At 28.0% G+C, this 8,986-nt stretch overlaps 9 non-coding genes across 9 annotated transcripts; all 9 read left to right on the forward strand.

The window, feature by feature from the left end:
* Positions 1-649: 649 nt before the first annotated feature.
* On the forward strand, positions 650-813 carry LOC119662807. Its single transcript, XR_005250906.1, has one exon. It is a non-coding gene; the product is annotated as a U1 spliceosomal RNA (small nuclear RNA).
* A 548-nt stretch (positions 814-1,361) lies between these two features.
* On the forward strand, positions 1,362-1,525 carry LOC119662808. The gene has a single exon (XR_005250907.1). It is a non-coding gene; the product is annotated as a U1 spliceosomal RNA (small nuclear RNA).
* Positions 1,526-2,117: 592 nt separating this feature from the next.
* LOC119662809 lies at positions 2,118-2,281 on the forward strand. Its single transcript, XR_005250908.1, has one exon. It is a non-coding gene; the product is annotated as a U1 spliceosomal RNA (small nuclear RNA).
* A 588-nt stretch (positions 2,282-2,869) lies between these two features.
* Positions 2,870-3,033, forward strand: LOC119662815. Its single transcript, XR_005250914.1, has one exon. It is a non-coding gene; the product is annotated as a U1 spliceosomal RNA (small nuclear RNA).
* A 1,908-nt stretch (positions 3,034-4,941) lies between these two features.
* On the forward strand, positions 4,942-5,105 carry LOC119662810. The gene has a single exon (XR_005250909.1). It is a non-coding gene; the product is annotated as a U1 spliceosomal RNA (small nuclear RNA).
* Positions 5,106-5,974: 869 nt separating this feature from the next.
* On the forward strand, positions 5,975-6,138 carry LOC119662811. The gene has a single exon (XR_005250910.1). It is a non-coding gene; the product is annotated as a U1 spliceosomal RNA (small nuclear RNA).
* A 578-nt stretch (positions 6,139-6,716) lies between these two features.
* On the forward strand, positions 6,717-6,880 carry LOC119662816. Its single transcript, XR_005250915.1, has one exon. It is a non-coding gene; the product is annotated as a U1 spliceosomal RNA (small nuclear RNA).
* A 589-nt stretch (positions 6,881-7,469) lies between these two features.
* LOC119662813 lies at positions 7,470-7,633 on the forward strand. The gene has a single exon (XR_005250912.1). It is a non-coding gene; the product is annotated as a U1 spliceosomal RNA (small nuclear RNA).
* Positions 7,634-8,519: 886 nt separating this feature from the next.
* LOC119662814 lies at positions 8,520-8,683 on the forward strand. The gene has a single exon (XR_005250913.1). It is a non-coding gene; the product is annotated as a U1 spliceosomal RNA (small nuclear RNA).
* Positions 8,684-8,986: the final 303 nt, after the last annotated feature.

Raw genomic sequence — 8,986 nt, forward strand, 5'->3', positions numbered from 1 at the left:
GGAATTTTTGGGTGTCGGGATGGCGTACGCGCCGACCCGGTTAAAGAATACATTCAGATATAATATTTAGGATAATATGTATATCGAATGCAATATAAATGATTGCAATCATTTATTAGAATTGCTTTTTTACATTGACATTAGCTGTATTGAGTGAGAAAAGAATAATGCAAAAAACTTTTAAATTGTTTAACTAATTTTTATATTAACTTTATTAACTTTATTTAATAATTAATAAATAAATAATATTTAAAAAGTATTGAACCAAAATATTTATGTCAATATAAAAAATAATATTAAATTATTATTTTATATAAAAATTGTAATATGAATCAAATGGTCCACAAATGGTCAACTAGCCTTCAGAATTTATTTCTAATCAAACAGCAGAGTTAAATACTAATAAAAATTAGTTTATATAATATGTGACAAATAATTATTTAGATTTTAGTCACAATTACCATCACGGTTGTGTTAACGAAAAAAAAAAAAAATGTTTACAATTAAAATATTTACAATTTTTATTAAGTTAAAATATTGAATTGTGATTGTGTGAGAGGAAAAAAATGTTTACCATTGAAATGTTTATAATTTTCATTTAATTGAAATATTGAATTCATTAAGTATATGCCAATTTCAATATAAAAGCATACTTACCTGGCGTAGGGGTTACCGTGATCACGAAGGCGGTTCCCTCGGGGCAAAGCTTGACCATTGCACATTCGGTTGAGTAGAACCCTGCGATTATTCCTAATGTGAATAACTCGTGCGTGGAATTTTTGGGTGTCGGGATGGCGTACGCGCCGACCCGGTTAAAGAATACATTCAGATATAATATTTAGGATAATATATCGAATGCAATATAAATGATTGCAATCATTTATTAGAATTGCTTTTTTACATTGACATTAGCTGTATTGAGTGAGAAAAGAATAATGCAAAAAACTTTTAAATTGTTTAACTAATTTTTATATTAACTTCTTTATTTAATAATTAATAAATAAATAATATTTATGTCGATATAAAAAATAATATTAAATTATTATTTTATATAAAAATTGTAATATGAATCAAATGGTCCACTCAATTAGTCATCAGAATTTATTTCTAATCAAACAGCAGAGTTAAATACTAATAAAAATTAGTTTATATAATATGTGACAAATAATTATTTAGATTTTAGTCACAATTACCATCACGGTTGTGTTAACGAAAAAAAAAATGTTTACAATTAAAATATTTACAATTTTGATTAAGTTAAAATATTGAATTGTGATTGTGTGAGAGGAAAAAAATTTTTTAATTTTCATTTAATTGAAATTATGAATTCATTAAGTATATGCCAATTTCAATATAAAAGCATACTTACCTGGCGTAGGGGTTACCGTGATCACGAAGGCGGTTCCCTCGGGGCAAAGCTTGACCATTGCACATTCGGTTGAGTAGAACCCTGCGATTATTCCTAATGTGAATAACTCGTGCGTGGAATTTTTGGGTGTCGGGATGGCGTACGCGCCGACCCGGTTAAAGAATACATTCAGATATAATATTTAGGATAATATATCGAATGCAATATAAATGATTGCAATCATTTATTAGAATTGCTTTTTTACATTGACATTAGCTGTATTGAGTGAGAAAAGAATAATGCAAAAAACTTTTAAATTGTTTAACTAATTTTTATATTAAATTCTTTATTTAATAATTAATAAATAAATAATATTTAAAAAGTATTGAACCAAAAGTATTTATATCGATATAAAAAATAATATTAAATTATTATTTTATATAAAAATTGTAATATGAATCAAATGGTCCACTCAACTAGCCTTCAGAATTTATTTCTAATCAAACAGCAGAGTTAAATACTAATAAAAATTAGTTTATATAATATGTGACAAATAATTATTTAGATTTTAGTCACAATTACCATCACGGTTGTGTTAACGAAAAAAAAAAAAATGTTTACAATTAAAATATTTACAATTTTCATTAAGTTAAAATATTGAATTGTGATTGTGTGAGAGGAAAAAAATTTTTACCATTGAAATGTTTATAATTTTCATTTAATTGAAATATTGAATTCATTAAGTATATCCCAATTTCAATATAAAAGCATACTTACCTGGCGTAGGGGTTACCGTGATCACGAAGGCGGTTCCCTCGGGGCAAAGCTTGACCATTGCACATTCGGTTGAGTAGAACCCTGCGATTATTCCTAATGTGAATAACTCGTGCGTGGAATTTTTGGGTGTCGGGATGGCGTACGCGCCGACCCGGTTAAAGAATACATTCAGATATAATATTTAGGATAATATGTATATCGAATGCAATATAAATGATTGCAATCATTTATTAGAATTGCTTTTTTACATTGACATTAGCTGTATTGAGTGAGAAAAGAATAATGCAAAAAACTTTTAAATTGTTTAACTAATTTTTATATTAACTTTATTAACTTTATTTAATAATTAATAAATAAATAATATTTAAAAAGTATTGAACCAAAATATTTATGTCAATATAAAAAATAATATTAAATTATTATTTTATATAAAAATTGTAATATGAATCAAATGGTCCACAAATGGTCAACTAGCCTTCAGAATTTATTTCTAATCAAACAGCAGAGTTAAATACTAATAAAAATTAGTTTATATAATATGTGACAAATAATTATTTAGATTTTAGTCACAATTACCATCACGGTTGTGTTAACGAAAAAAAAAATGTTTACAATTAAAATATTTACAATTTTGATTAAGTTAAAATATTGAATTGTGATTGTGTGAGAGGAAAAAAATTTTTTAATTTTCATTTAATTGAAATTATGAATTCATTAAGTATATGCCAATTTCAATATAAAAGCATACTTACCTGGCGTAGGGGTTACCGTGATCACGAAGGCGGTTCCCTCGGGGCAAAGCTTGACCATTGCACATTCGGTTGAGTAGAACCCTGCGATTATTCCTAATGTGAATAACTCGTGCGTGGAATTTTTGGGTGTCGGGATGGCATACGCGCCGACCCGGTTAAAGAATACATTCAGATATAATATTTAGGATAATATATCGAATGCAATATAAATGATTGCAATCATTTATTAGAATTGCTTTTTTACATTGACATTAGCTGTATTGAGTGAGAAAAGAATAATGCAAAAAACTTTTAAATTGTTTAAATAATTTTTATATTAACTTCTTTATTTAATAATTAATAAATAAATAATATTTAAAAAGTATTGAACCAAAATATTTATGTCGATATAAGAAATAATATTAAATTATTATTTTATATAAAAATTGTAATATGAATCAAATGGTCCACTCAACTAGCCTTCAGAATTTATTTCTAATCAAACAGCAGAGTTAAATACTAATAAAAATTAATTTATATAATATGTGACAAATAATTATTTAGATTTTAGTCACAATTACCATCACGGTTGTGTTAACGAAAAAAAAAAATGTTTACAATTAAAATATTTACAATTTTCATTAAGTTAAAATATTGAATTGTGATTGTGTGAGAGGAAAAAAAATTTTACCATTGAAAGTTTATAATTTTCAGTTAATTGAAATTATGAAATCTAAGTATATGCAATTTCAATATACAATGTGACCGAAAAGTTTCCGGAAATTTTTAAATAAAACGCAAAATTCTTTATCTTCATCAATATTTATTTTATCTCCTTCAAAATATGCTCCATTAGAAGCGATACACAAATGCCAACGTTTCTTCCAATCATCAAAACATTTTTTATAGGCGCTTTCCGGTATGGCTTTGAGTTTCCTCTGCGAATTCTGTTTTACGTCTTCTATGGATTCAAAACGCGTTCCTCTGAGTGGTAATTTGAGTTTGGGAAACAGGAAAAAGTCACACGGTGCAAGATCAGGTGAATACGGGGGCTGTTCGATGGTATTTATTGAATGTTTGGCCTTAAAATCGTTGATAATGTTGGCTCGGTGCGAGGGAGCATTATCGTCATGAAAAATCCATGAATTATCCTTCCACAATTGAGGCCGTTTACGGCGGATATTTTCACGCAAACGTCTTAAAACAGTCAAATAATAGGCTTTATTGACTGTTTGTCCTTCAGGGACGAATTCATGATGCACCACACCACGAATATCGAAGAAAACAATCAGCATTGCCTTGATTTTCGAGCGACTTTGGCGTGGTTTTTTCGGTTTCGGCTCGTCTTTTCCTCTCCATTCCGATGATTGTTGGCTTGTTTGCATGTCGTACTCGTAGACCCATGTCTCGTCACCCGTTATGATGCGTTCCATGAAAGTTGGATCGGAATTGGCACGATCAAGCATGTCTAACGAGACCTGTCCACGATGGTGTTTTTGGAACAAATTGAGGTGAATCGGAAAAAGCCGAGCGTTGACACGTCGCATACACAAATTGTCCACCAAAATCAAACGAGCCATCTCACGACCGATGCCTAGCTCTCGTGCTATCTCTCTAACACTCACATGAGGATTTTTGAACACGATTTCCTTTGCCTTTTCAATGTTTTCGTCGGTGGTAGAGGTCGAAGGTCGTCCAGAACGCGGCATGTCTTCGACGGTCGTACGACAGTCCTGAAAGGCTTTGTACCACTCATAAACTTGAGTTTTCGATAAAACTGATTCCCCATAAGCCTTTTGTAGCATTCGCAACGATTCTGCACACGAAATTTCGGTCGAAACACAAAATTTGATGCAAACTCTTTGTTCAATATTTTTTTCCATTGTTTTTTTCGCAACGCACTACTGAGGTGAACTGGTTTCAACAGCTGCCGTAAACGAACTGTCTGACAGATCGCGCTCATTTTTGGCATAGTAATTAAGGACAGTGCTGCCAAACTACATAAACTTAAAATATCGAAAAATATACAGCGCGCGAATTTTAAATGAGAATTTCCGAAAACTTTTTCGGTCACAATATAAAAGCATACTTACCTGGCGTAGGGGTTACCGTGATCACGAAGGCGGTTCCCTCGGGGCAAAGCTTGACCATTGCACATTCGGTTGAGTAGAACCCTGCGATTATTCCTAATGTGAATAACTCGTGCGTGGAATTTTTGGGTGTCGGGATGGCGTACGCGCCGACCCGGTTAAAGAATACATTCAGATATAATATTTAGGATAATATGTATATCGAATGCAATATAAATGATTGCAATCATTTATTAGAATTGCTTTTTTACATTGACATTAGCTGTATTGAGTGAGAAAAGAATAATGCAAAAAACTTTTAAATTGTTTAACTAATTTTTATATTAACTTCTTTATTTAATAATTAATAAATAAATAATATTTAAAAAGTATTGAACCAAAATATTTATGTCGATATAAAATTTAATATTAAATTATTATTTTATATAAAAATTGTAATATGAATCAAATGGTCCACTCAATTAGTCATCAGAATTTATTTCTAATCAAACAGCAGAGTTAAATACTAATAAAAATTAGTTTATATAATATGTGACAAATAATTATTTAGATTTTAGTCACAATTACCATCACGGTTGTGTTAACGAAAAAAAAAATGTTTACAATTAAAATATTTACAATTTTGATTAAGTTAAAATATTGAATTGTGATTGTGTGAGAGGAAAAAAATTATATAAAATTTAATATTAAATTATTATTTTATATAAAAATTGTAATATGAATCAAATGGTCCACTCAATTAGTCATCAGAATTATTTCTAATCAAACAGCAGAGTTAAATACTAATAAAAATTAGTTTATATAATATGTGACAAATAATTATTTAGATTTTAGTCACAATTACCATCACGGTTGTGTTAACGAAAAAAAAAATGTTTACAATTAAAATATTTACAATTTTCATTAAGTTAAAATATTGAATTGTGATTGTGTGAGAGGAAAAAAATGTTTACCATTGAAATGTTTATAATTTTCATTTAATTGAAATATTGAATTCATTAAGTATATGCCAATTTCAATATAAAAGCATACTTACCTGGCGTAGGGGTTACCGTGATCACGAAGGCGGTTCCCTCGGGGCAAAGCTTGACCATTGCACATTCGGTTGAGTAGAACCCTGCGATTATTCCTAATGTGAATAACTCGTGCGTGGAATTTTTGGGTGTCGGGATGGCGTACGCGCCGACCCGGTTAAAGAATACATTCAGATATAATATTTAGGATAATATATCGAATGCAATATAAATGATTGCAATCATTTATTAGAATTGCTTTTTTACATTGACATTAGCTGTATTGAGTGAGAAAAGAATAATGCAAAAAACTTTTAAATTGTTTAACTAATTTTTATATTAACTTCTTTATTTAATAATTAATAAATAAATAATATTTAAAAAGTATTGAACCAAAATATTTATGTCAATATAAAAAATAATATTAAATTATTATTTTATATAAAAATTGTAATATGAATCAAATGGTCCACAAATGGTCAACTAGCCTTCAGAATTTATTTCTAATCAAACAGCAGAGTTAAATACTAATAAAAATTAGTTTATATAATATGTGACAAATAATTATTTAGATTTTAGTCACAATTACCATCACGGTTGTGTTAACGAAAAAAAAAATGTTTACAATTAAAATATTTACAATTTTCATTAAGTTAAAATATTGAATTGTGATTGTGTGAGAGGAAAAAAATTTTTTAATTTTCATTTAATTGAAATAATGAATTCATTAAGTATATGCCAATTTCAATATAAAAGCATACTTACCTGGCGTAGGGGTTACCGTGATCACGAAGGCGGTTCCCTCGGGGCAAAGCTTGACCATTGCACATTCGGTTGAGTAGAACCCTGCGATTATTCCTAATGTGAATAACTCGTGCGTGGAATTTTTGGGTGTCGGGATGGCATACGCGCCGACCCGGTTAAAGAATACATTCAGATATAATATTTAGGATAATATATCGAATGCAATATAAATGATTGCAATCATTTATTAGAATTGCTTTTTTACATTGACATTAGCTGTATTGAGTGAGAAAAGAATAATGCAAAAAACTTTTAAATTGTTTAAATAATTTTTATATTAACTTCTTTATTTAATAATTAATAAATAAATAATATTTAAAAAGTATTGAACCAAAATATTTATGTCGATATAAAAAATAATATTAAATTATTATTTTATATAAAAATTGTAATATGAATCAAATGGTCCACTCAACTAGCCATCAGAATTTATTTCTAATCAAACAGCAGAGTTAAATACTAATAAAAATTAATTTATATAATATGTGACAAATAATTATTTAGATTTTAGTCACAATTACCATCACGGTTGTGTTAACGAAAAAAAAAAATGTTTACAATTAAAATATTTACAATTTTCATTAAGTTAAAATATTGAATTGTGATTGTGTGAGAGGAAAAAAATGTTTACCATTGAAATGTTTATAATTTTCATTAAATTGAAATATTGAATTCATTAAGTATATGCCAATTTCAATATAAAAGCATACTTACCTGGCGTAGGGGTTACCGTGATCACGAAGGCGGTTCCCTCGGGGCAAAGCTTGACCATTGCACATTCGGTTGAGTAGAACCCTGCGATTATTCCTAATGTGAATAACTCGTGCGTGGAATTTTTGGGTGTCGGGATGGCGTACGCGCCGACCCGGTTAAAGAATACATTCAGATATAATATTTAGGATAATATATCGAATGCAATATAAATGATTGCAATCATTTATTAGAATTGCTTTTTTACATTGACATTAGCTGTATTGAGTGAGAAAAGAATAATGCAAAAAACTTTTAAATTGTTTAACTAATTTTTATATTAAATTCTTTATTTAATAATTAATAAATAAATAATATTTAAAAAGTATTGAACCAAAAGTATTTATATCGATATAAAAAATAATATTAAATTATTATTTTATATAAAAATTGTAATATGAATCAAATGGTCCACTCAACTAGCCTTCAGAATTTATTTCTAATCAAACAGCAGAGTTAAATAACATACTAATAAAAATTAGTTTATATAATATGTGACAAATAATTATTTAGATTTTAGTCACAATTACCATCACGGTTGTGTTAACGAAAAAAAAAATGTTTACAATTAAAATATTTATAATTTTCATTAAGTTAAAATATTGAATTGTGATTGTAAAAAAAGGACGGGAGGGAAAAAATATATAAAAAATAATATTAAATTATTATTTTATATAAAAATTGTAATATGAATCAAATGGTCCACAAATGGTCAACTAGCCTTCAGAATTTATTTCTAATCAAACAGCAGAGTTAAATACTAATAAAAATTAGTTTATATAATATGTGACAAATAATTATTTAGATTTTAGTCACAATTACCATCACGGTTGTGTTAACGAAAAAAAAAATGTTTACAATTAAAATATTTACAATTTTGATTAAGTTAAAATATTGAATTGTGATTGTGTGAGAGGAAAAAAATTTTTACCATTGAAATGTTTATAATTTTCATTTAATTGAAATTATGAATTCATTAAGTATATGCCAATTTCAATATAAAAGCATACTTACCTGGCGTAGGGGTTACCGTGATCACGAAGGCGGTTCCCTCGGGGCAAAGCTTGACCATTGCACATTCGGTTGAGTAGAACCCTGCGATTATTCCTAATGTGAATAACTCGTGCGTGGAATTTTTGGGTGTCGGGATGGCGTACGCGCCGACCCGGTTAAAGAATACATTCAGATATAATATTTAGGATAATATATCGAATGCAATATAAATGATTGCAATCATTTATTAGAATTGCTTTTTTACATTGACATTAGCTGTATTGAGTGAGAAAAGAATAATGCAAAAAACTTTTAAATTGTTTAACTAATTTTTATATTAAATTCTTTATTTAATAATTAATAAATAAATAATATTTAAAAAGTATTGAACCAAAAGTATTTATATCGATATAAAAAATAATATTAAATTATTATTTTATATAAAAATTGTAATATGAATCAAATGGTCCACTCAACTAG

The sequence above is a fragment of the Teleopsis dalmanni genome, chromosome X (assembly GCF_002237135.1).
Source record: "Teleopsis dalmanni isolate 2A chromosome X, ASM223713v2, whole genome shotgun sequence".
Lineage (NCBI taxonomy): Eukaryota > Metazoa > Arthropoda > Insecta > Diptera > Diopsidae > Teleopsis > Teleopsis dalmanni.